This window comes from Diadema antillarum, unplaced genomic scaffold, assembly GCF_040938485.1.
Source record: "Diadema antillarum isolate AM-2024a unplaced genomic scaffold, OU_Dant_1.0 scf00000035, whole genome shotgun sequence".
Taxonomy (NCBI): domain Eukaryota; kingdom Metazoa; phylum Echinodermata; class Echinoidea; order Diadematoida; family Diadematidae; genus Diadema; species Diadema antillarum.
The window spans coordinates 4,659,186-4,672,117 of record NW_027270924.1 but is presented as its reverse complement, the minus strand read 5'-3'; the positions used below and the strand labels follow the sequence as shown (position 1 = coordinate 4,672,117).

The window sequence follows — 12,932 nt, the reverse complement described above, 5'->3', positions numbered from 1 at the left end:
CCGAGCACGTGACATTGATGCACCTGTTGTGTGGGCGTGGTCTGAAGAGAGCCGAGGTACTGCTGGACGAGGAGAGAGTGGTGTTGTCGACTCCGATGGTGTATGTGTGAAGGTGTGGGGAGGGCTGGTCCTCGGGACTAATATGACACGTGATTAAGAGAATGACCTGGCTTCCTTCTCCATTGATCTCCTGGGTCTCGATGGAGAGGATGTCACTCGCTGGAGGCGCGTGACCTAAGATTGAAAAAAAAAAAAAAACAACAACAACATAAAAAAACAATCATTTTTTTTTTGAGGGGGTGGGGGTGGGGTGGGGGTTGGGAGACTGTGTCAGGTACTTACCATTCTTCTCAAATCCTGAATATCGTTGATAAACAATATTAAGACCCCCCACTCAAAATTCGAAGGATCAGAATTTAACAAGTAAACAACTTCAGAAGAATGGTAAATGAAAATGTAAAAGCGTTGGTCCTTCATAATCATCATTATAGTTTGTTACTGGCTTTAAGATCTGAGTAGGATGACTTCTTGAATATTCGTTATCAACACATTCAATATCTTGGACTTTTCCTTATTAGATTCAGTGAGAGGCAAAGAAGAGATTGATTGTTTTTTTGTTTGTTTGTTTGTTTTTTTCTGGGGAAGGGGAATAAGTTTACTAATCTTGCAACGTGAAGATGAGAGTCCTTAACTCCAAGCCTACTGCTAATTAAATTTTTAATAGATTTGCATTCATTTTGAATTAACCAACACACAAAGAAGTGGATGTCCGTCATTGATAATTAAAGAGCCCCCATAAATCATATTGTTCTCTTAGTCATTGTTCTTGCACACACTTTTCTCTTTAGGCAGTTATTCCTAAAGCGTTGCCGCATCGTTTGGTACCACCATACGATTTGATTTATTGATAAATAAACTAATAGGAAAATGGTCTAACATAAGATTATCTCATCTCAAGAGAATACACTCCAGACGAAAACATCTAGGATCAGTCGTAAGTGTTCGAGTGGAACGAGTAGACAAGGCTTAAATATAATAGTGAATTCAAGCGGGTAGATCTATATTTGGTTCAAAATAAAAACCTAACTTTGTAATAATGTGTAATGTTCCTTATTTTATTGCTGTTTTGTTTGTTTGCTTTTGTCAAGAAATCAACGATAGTATTCCTTATGAGAAACATCCCCCTCCAATCCTCGGTAATCACAGGAAGATTTTAAACCAGACACTGTTGAGTTTGGATGACATTGCGCAATCTCGACAAATAAGATTGTAAAATTTTGCGTTGTCTATCAAAAAACAAAACAAGACAAAACACCTAATCAACACTTTAAAATTCATTTAAAAATGAATGTTAACATTAAAACTTCACTATTTTTTAAACAAAAAGAAAAACAAACAAACAAACAAACAAATCCTACTCTACTACGGCAGTATTCACGTGAACAAATTTGCAACTAGAAAAAAAAGGAAAAAAAAATAAGTATATGAACTAAAATTGATTTGCATCAAAACGCTGGAGAAAATTGTCTCCGCCAACCTCTATACGTGTAACCTTCCAGTTCTGCGGGTTTATTTTTTGTTTCTTTGTTTGGTTTATTTGATTGTTTGTTATTTTGCTTGTTCGTGATTTTTTTTTTCTGTTTTGCTTTCTACATCATATTCCTTTGGTAAATAAAATCGTATCAGAAAAACATTAACCTTTCACCGAGCCGTTACTTGGAATTTCACATTAAAATCTTACGTTTTGTTTTGTTTTTCTTTGTTTTTTTTTTTTTTTTTGCTTGATTGTTTACCTGTTTGTTTTTTTTTCTTTTTCTTTTTTTGTTCTTTCGCTTTCTACATCACAGCCTTGTGGTAAATAAAATCAATATATCAAAAGTATATCAACCTTTCTCCGAGCCGAAAGTCGAGCAGTACTCTAGACTGGTGTAGGTCCAACCAATCCCGTTCGTCCCCGAGCACGTGACATTGATGCACCTGTTGTGTGGGCGTGGTCTGAAGAGAGCCGAGGTACTGCTGGACGAGGAGAGAGTTGTGTTGTCGACTCCGATGGTGTATGTGTGAAGGTGTGGGGAGGGCTGGTTCTCGGGACTAATGTGACACGTGATAACGAGAATGACCTGGCTTCCTTCTCCATTGATCTCCTGGGTCTCGATGGAGAGGATGTCACTCGCTGGAGGCGCGTGACCTAAGATTGAAAAAAATCAACAACAACAACATAAAAAAACAATCATTTTTTTTTTTTTAGGAGGGGAGGGGTGGGGTGGGGGTTGGGAGACTGTGTCAGGTACCTTCCATTCTTCTCAAATCCTGAATATCGTTGATAAACAATATTAAGACCCCCTACTCAAAATTCGAAGGATCAGAATTTAACAAGTAAACAACTTCAGAAGAATGGTAAATGAAAATGCAAAAGCGTTGGTCCTTCATAATCATCATTATAGTTTGTTACTGGCTTTAAGATCTGAGTAGGATGACTTCTTGAATATTCGTTATCAACACATTCAATATCTTGGACTTTTCCTTATTAGATTCAGTGAGAGGCAAAGAAGAGATTGATTGTTTTTTTGTTTGTTTGTTTGTTTTTTTTTCTGGGGAGGGGGAATAAGTTTACTAATCTTGCAACGTGAAGATGAGAGTCCTTAACTCCAAACCGACTACTAATTAAATTTTTAATAGATTTGCATTCATTTTGAATTAACCAACACACAAAGAAGTGGATGTCCGCCATTGATAATTAAAGAGCCCCCATAAATCATATTGTTCTCTTAGTCATTGTTCTTGCACACACTTTTCTCTTTAGGCAGTTATTCCTAAAGCGTTGCCGCATCGTTTGGTACCACCATACGATTTGATTTATTGATGAATAAACTAATTCTCAAGAGAATACCCTCCAGACTACAACATCTATAATCAGTCGTAAGTGTTCGAGTAGACCGAGTAGACAAAGCTTGAATATAATAGTGAATTGAAGCGGGTAGGTCTATATTTGGTTCAAAATAAAAACCTAACTCTGTAATAATATGTAATGTTGCTAATTATATTGTTGTTTTGTTTGTTTGCTTTTGTCAAGAAATCAACGATAGTATTCCTTATGAGAAACATCCCCATCCAATCCTCGGTAATCACATAAAGATTTTTAACCAGACACTGTTGAGTTTGGATGACATTGCGCAATCTCGACAAATAAGATTGTAAAATTTGCGTTGTCTATCAAAAAACAAAACAAGACAAAACACCTAATTAACGCTTTAAAACTCATTTAAAAATGAATGTTAACACTAAAACTTTACTATTTTGTTAAACAAAAACAAAAACAAACAAACAAATCCTACTCTACTACGGCAGTATCGTGTTTGTTCACGTGAACATATTTGCAACTAGAAATAAAAAAGAAAAACAAATAAGTATATGAACTGAAATTGATTTGCCTTATACTGATCAAAAGCGCTTTGGTATAGCAATGATATGAAAAGTTTTATCATCTTACCGTCGCTTCTTGGACAGTAAGTCTTTGTAGAGTTCGTCCTCCCAATGTCGTTGATACCGGTGCAGGAGATTTCAACGCATTCACTGGGAGTGGACTCAAGGATCAATGAAGGGGAGCTCAAAGCTGACTCAATGACGCCATTCAATGCAATCTTGTATATTCCCACTGGTGGATATGGTTGGTCACGTGGGTCGACGTGACACGTGATCCTGAGGCCATTAGTTTCTTGTCCGTTCTCGTTGTCAGCGATCTTGATCAAGATGATATTGTCTGCTGGAGGGTCTGTCGAGAAGACGAGAGTTAAAGGTAGACGGATGATAGAACACATTCTGCTGATAATAATTATACATTTTTTCAAAAATGTTAATAGAATACAGTACATTATGTATGATCAAAAAGTAGGAATCAATATTAATTGTTTTTCAAAGTTAATCGTGCTATCATCTTTTTATTTTCATTGGCAAGTGTTGATATAACTTCAAAAGCATTAAGTAAAATCTTGCTCATCATGGAAATGAACAAAAAGAGATGTATATTAAGTATGTATGTACCATTCCAAATCAACAAAGCTTCCATATCAGCTCACGAACAACCATTATCTTGGCGCTTCGAGTGTCTTGCACTAATTTGCTGCGAGCTCGACTCTCACATCAAAACTGCTTTATTTTCTACTTTATGAAAATAACCACGTGTGCCTTTTCTTCTTCTTCTTTTTTTTTTGAATACCTTGCCATGTGAATCAAGGATCCTTATTAATTGCATCATAAGCATTATTAAAGGGATAGTACAGTATTGGTGGAGATGAGAATTGGGCTTTTAACTTTCTGCGAGATACCAAGAAAACACCTATGATAATAGTACAGAGCATTCCATTTTAAGAGGAATTCAAAGTTTATTTGATTAAAATCGGGTTTGGAATGACTGAAACATCCAAAAACAAAGTAAAACAAAGCGATGGTAACAACGTGTGGGTCCCACACTTTATTAGAGTCGCCCTTTTTTTTCTGATATAGAACCTCAGCCATTTCAAAACGAATTTTCATCAAATGAACGTCGAATTTCTCATAGAATTACATGCTCTTTCATATTAAATTTTAAAAGGTTTCTCATTATCTCACCAAAAAATTTTAGAAACTTGAAATTAGGTCTCAACCAAAACTAAACCATCCCTTTAATTATCTTGTCTGAAAAAAATATGTCGTGTCGTAATAATCGTATGCCTGGCAACCAGCACAGCCTTTAACAATATTTTGAGAGAACTTTCTATGTTAAAGGTGAAGGCGTTAATTTTTGACTGCACGCAGGTGCAGATAGATCAGATATTAAACGAAACTGTACTCACGCTGAACTACCAAGGTTTGAGACCGTTCACTGCCGATCAGATGACACTGAAGTACGCCCCCATTGTCAGCTGCGGTCGGAGTGAACGTCAGCTCGCTACTAACGTTGTAATATGTAAAACGATTGATACGGTAGTCAAAACCCGAAGTAACAGACTCGCTGACAGAATTATCGCTTCCTACATGAGAAACAACAGCATATAGAAGCCAATGAATTGGAATTAGTTTGAATATCATCAAAACATTTATCTTGTACCACATTATAAGTAAACCATTGTAGACATATGCGATTGCTATGGCGCGATCGATCATCACATAGGACCCTAAAGTTCACATAAAGTTCTTCCTTGCTTCAATGATGAACGAAGATGTCTCTTATGGAATGATCATAATCAATACCTCCGTCATACTAGAGGCGGAATGAGCTGGAACGCCATTGGAATGAAAATTCTAACTGCATTCCTGCATATTCGAAATTCGGACGACATTCTGAGTGCAATCCAATCATTTAGGTCCTTTCTTGTGGCCAGCCCGAACGTTTTGCCCATGCTTAATAACATTCGAGGAGCATTCGAAGTGGAGAAATATCGATCTGCATTCGAAGGGTATTTTGATCGGACTCTGATTACATTGTAACTATTTTTACGGCATTCTAAATATTCCTACGGCATTCAAACAGCATTTGAAAAATTCTGACCTCATTTGAGGGAGAATGGGAACGGTGTTGCACCTCAAATTCTGCCGAAATATCTCAAATGTTCCAATGTTCATACAATTACCCCCAATTAAATACAACATTGGTTAGCGAAAAGGTAACTGGTTAGAGTAAAGATTACAGTTAGGGTTAGGTTTGGAGTTAGAGTTTGGGTTAGGGTTAGGATAAGGTTCAGAATTAGGAGCAGGATTAGGGTCACGGGAAGGGTCTGGGGTAATTGCCCAGCGGGTACCTGGCCTAGAGACTCTCTTTCAAAAAGGTCTTGCTGGAGGACAGTAATCTGTAGCAAAGCAACATGGTCCAAGGATGATCGGGTTGACACTAGACTGGCAGGTGAAAATCACCATCTTATGCGTTATCGGAGACCATTTCGCCGGCATTCTTGACACACATCACGGAGCATTCACATTGCATTCTAAAAACATTCTAAGTGTATTCTAATATTTCCATATGTTTGTCATTTCGGCTAAATGAATTTAAGGCCTAAAGTATTAAAAGAAAGATTTTTTGTTAACGGGGGCATTTCATTACGTCAAAACCATTCGCATTTTTTTTTTCTACAACACTGATGAAAACGTCTAAAATCTGTGCTGCTGATCCCTGTTTGCAACCTGCCTCTACTGGCTCTGGGCAAGAAGGATCTACAAACCTTGGGGTGTTTCACAAAGAATTTAAGGTGAACTTAAAAGTCAAGATTGACTAAAATCTATGGTATGCTGTGTGTGCTGTGATCAATGTTGCTCAACTTTTTAATGCAAGATGAAAATTTTGGAGACGTTTTTCATGTAGCCATTAAAATACAAGATGAAATAAGTAACAACTAAATAATTCTGTAACAAAAGAAAAATAACGATAAACGCAAGCAGGTGGTGATTGGGCTCAAGAAATTGAACAGGGAAACCAGTGGCATACTTTAATTTGGTTAATTCCAAATCAAGTTCGACTTGGTGAACAACACTCCCAGCCACTGTAGGCCCTACCTTGCATGGACGAGTTGTCTTCACACACTCGTATGAGCCAGGCTGACTTGGTTTCAAATTATTTTTGTTTTGTTTGTTTGTTTGTTTGTTTCATTTCCATCTGAGGAGATGGCTGGATAGCCCATATTCAGCTGCAATAGCTGGGGCCCGTTGCGTAACAGTTTATGGTAACTTTGCCATCCAATGGCAACTTCCATGGAATTCTTGATTTTGATTGGCTATTGACTATTGTTGCCATGGTAGTTACCATTGGATGGTAAAGTTAGCATAAATTGTAACTGTTATGCAATGGGCTCCTGGTCTCCCATTGGGTCCAGTTGGATGGAAGCCGGGACCACTTCTCTGGGCTACGCACCCTGCTCTTTGCGATGAATGAATGAAGTGGGATCTTTTACGTGGATGAGTTGTGACTCTCTCACACAAGGGACCTCCATTTTATGTCCTATCCAAGGGACAGAGTGGTCTGCCTCTTTCGGGAGGACGGTATGGTCACACACCAAATGTCATGTAGGCCTTCCAGGCGGATGATATTCTGAAAACCTTCCTAATAAGATTTGTCTTCCTAAGGTCTGGATTTTTTTCTCAAGTGGTATTGTGAAAACCTTTCTATTTTTTTTTTTTTTTTTTAGTTAAGAAAGAAATTAGGAAAACAAGCTGATCCCTATCCCCCCCCCCCCCCCAAAAAAAAGATTCCGAATTATTCTGAGAGGAAATATGCAAATTTCTGAATTAGGGAGAATTTGGTGTGCTACAATGCATAATAAATTTGAATTAATTCAGGGAGGAAAACTGTTATGAAACCCTTACCGGTAACTCCATACCCCAAGTACTTTATCATGACAGTTAAAACATTAAAAAAAAATTAAGATTAGACACCTAGCTTCGTGTTAAATAACTTTCTTTATTTCTCATTACACAGGTAAAACAGGGCTCAACACTAACTTCTTCTTTTTTTTTTCTTTTTTTTTTTTGGTGGCCCGACGGGGCCATCAAAATCTACATTTTTTTTTTATTTTCTAATTTTTGGTGGCCCGAGAGAAAAATTTGTTGCTCCGAAAAAAAAAACAATAAAAGCATTAGAAATCTTTGTTTTATAATGAGTCAAATATCCAAGTTCTATCATAGAAAGAATTAGGAGCTGGACATATCTACTCATAAATGTACTTCATAGCGGTAGTGTAAATAAACCTCAACAAACTCGCAACACTCGATCTCTGGCACTCTTTCAGTCCTTGTCATCCATCCTAAAATTTAACTGCTGAATGGTGAAGACTAAGTATTGATATTCATTGACAGGTACATGAGTTGCAACATCTAAAGATAAATAAATGACACTTTTCAACAAAAAGAACAAAAAATGGGCCATCAAATTTGCCCTTTTTCGAAATTTCGTGGCTCGACTTTCATTTTTGGTGGCCCCTGGTCACCGGGCCACTCAGAAAGAATCCACGTACATAGGACCTACGTTCAGTAGCGCTCGCTTGTTATGTTACATACCGGTACCCATTGGGAACATAGCGCTGGCCGCCGCGCTCCGATGGGGCGCCGCGCCGGCTCGCTGGTCGATCGTGTAGCTAGCTGGTTGTATCCAGCCGGTCAGCCGGCCACACGCGTGTACATAGCTGTTTACACTGGACTGCCTTGTTTATTTTTGTTAAAACACTGAAAAAAACCCATAAAGATAAACACACACACGCACACACACACACACACACAAACACAAAAAGAAGTTGAATATTTAAAAACCGGTTAAGACCCTTTTACCCATTTCGAAATCACTCGATGGTTTGAATTTAAACTTTGCGCTGCACTCAAACAGTTGGCCGCGGTATGGTAGTGTACACGTACACGGGAGCAGAGTACAGCCATTTCTAAATGAGTCTAAAAGTGTTCAACTTAATAGCAAATATTCAACTTTTACCAGACTTTGTAGACTCAGGTGTAGGGACTTTTGGTTGTAAAATATTTAGGGAGAGTTTGTGCATATTTGAAATTTGCTTGGCGATGCAAAACTATCAACCCTACACACGCACTGTGCCTTCCCGCTAGATTGTGCATTGATTTTGACGTACAACACTGTGTGAAGTGCTAGTGGCAAAGAGAGAGAGAGAGAGGGAGAGAGAGAGAGAGAGAGGGAGAGAGATAAAGAAAGAAACAAAACTCGAACAACAAACTACTTTAATTCAATTTTAAACCCTTTTCTTTAATCATTTCATCTTAGATTTTTATTTTATTATTATTTCTATTTCTGTAACTTGGCCTGAGTTACTCGTTTGGTCCGTCAAATTTGTGACCCAGGTGTTCGTCATTTTACCAGCTTTGTCCGTCAAATTTTTGACCGAGGGGTGCGTCAAAATCCCATCATTGTCGGTCAAAATTTTGACCGAGGGGTGCGTCATGGTACGTCACTTGGCTATGGAAAATAACACGCATTTTTGCACGCTGGATACACGTACCGCGAGTGAAGTTACAGTGAGCGCTTTCCCGCGGCAAGTGAAAATCAAAGTCGGGAAGCGTTTTGGAATAAGAGGAAAAAATGCTTGCCAGAATCTGGCAAGCAAAGAATTTAAAAGCCACCCTTTCTCCTTACATTTTCCCTCCAACAAACCCATGAAATCATGCATACTCAATCTCAAACCAGGGACTGTTCAGCGACGCAACAACTTAGTTCAATCTTTCCTGTCGAAACGGCAGCAGAAGAACTGCTTGCCGCATGCCATTTTCTGCTCGCGGGATAGCCCGACCCGTTGCCAGGTCCCAACAGAGCAAAATCACCAAAAGGTATGTGAAAAATCACCAAAAGCCATAAAAAATTACCAAATTTGGAAAAGCGTAGGTAAGGCTTAAATTCAAGACAAAATTATGTCAATAAACCTTTATCAAACACTCTGCGCGAGTCTCGGTGCAATTTACGGCGCGCCGTTGTCACACAGACTAAATGCAAAATGTTTACGATGTGTTGGGATATATGAGTGTTTGTGTGTGTTGAGTGACAAAAAAAAGGGCACATGTTATGATTCTAAGGAAATAAGGGGAAAACTTTGGGCAAAATGCACTTTCGTTTGAATTAGTGTGATTATTTTTCATTTGTCTCATAACCACCAAAAAATAACCAAAAATCACCAAATTTTGATTTGGTTACCAGGCTAAAATTCTGTCACCAAACAACTTCAAAAATCACCAAATTTCACCCTTTTTGGTTACCGAAATCACCATCTGGCAACACTGAATTTGCCCGACACCAGCTGGCCAGACGCGCGCGCGACGCTGTTAGCTGTGCGAATCTCTACGTACCGCGACTAGGCTGTAGTTACGCAGTACTCGAGCGGGAATATGAATGCCGTGGCGCGGCGTGGTGTGTACCTACCTGCGCTGCAGCAGTATGCATCCACCGCACTAGCAATGGCCGCGCACACACAGCGCATTCTGCACACATGTGATTGCCATGTATGGATTGCATGCACAGAACTACTGCACAGAATATCGTAGCAGCAGCGTGATGTACGGTGAATGACAATACGGTGCTTACATGGTAAGGGAAACTTGCCGAAACTTTTACAAATTATGTGTACGAACCAAAAGAAAATGAAATTGCTTGAATAAAACGTATGCAAAAATCGTTTCAGTATTTACGGGGGTGCGTCAAATGTACCGAGGATGTCCGTCAAAAAAGTGACCGAGGTGTGCGTCACTTTCAACGTGTTGTCCGTCAAAAAAGTGACTGTGGTGTTCGTCACTTGCAGCGTTATGTCCGTCAAAAAAGTGACTCTCAGTACATTATGAAATGCGTGAATAAATGAATCAAACTTACGGTCTCCTTCACACCTCACTCCGGCGTCTGATCTGTGACTACAGTCAATCACATGACACCCCCATGGATTACGAAGGCAATGAACCAGAGAGTTTTCCGTTCCATCACAGTAAGCCCAGTTAACCCAGATTGGTCCAGATCCCTGCCCAAAGTGCGATGACCTATAACTAGCTGAGGCCGATGAGTAGCCGAGTTCTCTGCACACCACGTGCGCGTCTCTCATATCCCAGTCACCGTCACACACCGTGCCCCACTGCCCGTTACACGATATCTCAACTCGGCCTTCATTTTGGGTTGATCCACCAACCAGCCTCACTGTAATAAACATGAGATAAAAAGATAAATAGATAGATAAATGACATTTATCAAAATCACATGAATTGCAAGCTAATATTATATTGTACGTTAGGCAGATTAATCAACACATCCCATAAGAAAAAGAAAAGTCTGCCGCAGATCTCCGGCAGACTTGCCGCAGGTCTGCAGCATACTTTTTAGTCTGCAGCGGGGGTATGCGGCAGAACCAAGCTTTGCTGCAGACCTGCCGCATACTAACTGTTAGTATGCGGCAGGAACACTGACAGTCTGTGGCAGATCTGCGGGAAGGCTGCCACAGAGAGGAACTTGCGGCAGACTTCTCGCATACTGCATACCTGCATGTGTAGAAATCTTGCCGCAGATCTGCCATAACCTCTTCCTGAAATTGTACTTATGAATCAGCCTGCTGCAGATCTGCCGCAGATCTGCCACATATATTTTAGTAACCGTGCCATAAAACATAACAATTTTTTGTGGGTATACAAATCATGTGATGCATTGCAATTGTATGTAGAACTATAGCTGAGTCTAAGCATTAGACTGCTGCATACCTGCCGCTTACTTGCAGCAGCCCTAGCTAATTCGTGCATACTTGCCGATGTAGGTTAGGTCATTTACTAGATCTATATACATATTTAATAGGCGTCTGCTGCAGACTTGCCGCTGACTTGCCCCAGCCTAATGCCGCTTTAATACTTAATACTGCATACCTGTAGAAATCTTGCCGCAGATCTACCACAAGCTCTTCCTGAAATCGTACTTATATGAATATTCATCATTAACAGTCTGCCGCATAGATCTGCCGCAGACTCTCCAGTCTCCCTCAGTGGCCTGGAAGAGTCTGCGGCAGCAGCTACGAGTAATTTGCATGTGAAAATGATGCCTGTCTGCGGCAGATCTGCGGCAAGGCATCCGCAGCAGTATGCGGCAGGCTGATTTCTTTCCTATGGGATGGCGCAGTTAATAAATATTCGTAATAAAAAACTTAACTGCAAATGCACATAACATTAGAAACCAAGAAACAAATCCCTTCAAATACACACATATACGATGTTGTGCTTGTCTGTTTTTGCAGGCTTATCGTATTCATTCGTTTGTGAATATCTTCATATTCACGGACACAAATCTGAGGGTTGGTGTTGTGAGTAACCCGTGGGTCTTAGGTCGATGTTTAGTAGTGACATCTCACCAGATCAGCACAATAACGACATCACAAACCAAACCAATTACAAACATTTCTGAGACAACCAAACGACGCCTCTTACACAAACTACTAGTTAGAGAAGTCTGTTCAACACTTGCCAAAGTGCCATAATGTTAACGTTCAATATTCCAACATCTCTAACTCATGAAATGAGAATAAATACACCATAATAACAAATCAAATTCATAATCTCTTACAGTCTTATCTGCTATAGCAAACTCAAATGGCAACTTCTACAGGAACGCAGGACACAGAGCAAGATGCTGACGATACACCGTGTAATCGACCAGAGTATGGGCATCAAAACATCAAACATCAAACATTCCTAGAATGCCGAGTACCAACATCACTCCGTGGACACTCCAGGCATTTTCCAGATAAATTTTGTACGGACTCTTGTCTACCAAAGATCCTTCTTCCCAGATGCTATCAGGTTATGGAAACACTCTGTCTGAGCAACTAGTCACCACCACCTCTGTAAACCTCTTCAAGCAGATGTACAACATCCTGTTTCATTGATAGAAGAGCATTGTTTTTAGCTGCACAAAGTACGAATACGATGTAAAACTGTTTTTAAAGTCACTAGTTACATCCACCACACCTGCCAATAGAACACCAATAGGCTTATTTTACATGTTCACCTGATGGTGGACTGTACTTTCCAAGAAGAAGGGGAGAGAAAGGACTCGAGAAGAAAAAGAAGAAGAAGAAGAAGGAGAAGAAGAAGAAGCTGTTTACAAAGTAAACCTTATGGAAGAAGGATTAACCTAACCGGTATTAGGCCTATGCCGTACTGCTAATCAAAATACTATTTATGATAATCAAACTATCAGTATACTAGCAGCTATCACAGCACTACAGTACAAGAAATGATTTTAATATTTTTAAATTGATTTAGACCAAATCAAAGCGACTTGAAACTTAAGAATTTTACAATGTCTTGCGTCTCTTAACAGGCACACAAACTGGAACAGCAAACGGTATGGTCTATAGTAGTAGGCCTAGTGTAGGTCTACGTCTATAAATGTTAGTTTAACTGTAACGTTTAAGTCTGATATCATCAATGCTAGGTCA

At 39.5% G+C, this 12,932-nt stretch overlaps 1 long non-coding RNA gene across 1 annotated transcript; it reads right to left on the bottom strand.

The window, feature by feature from the left end:
• Positions 1-3,551: 3,551 nt before the first annotated feature.
• Positions 3,552-10,452, bottom strand: LOC139744050 (uncharacterized). The gene is made up of 3 exons (XR_011711802.1): positions 10,337-10,452; positions 4,833-5,009; positions 3,552-3,772 (listed from the first exon to the last, which is right to left on the bottom strand). It is a non-coding gene; the product is annotated as an uncharacterized lncRNA (long non-coding RNA).
• Positions 10,453-12,932: the final 2,480 nt, after the last annotated feature.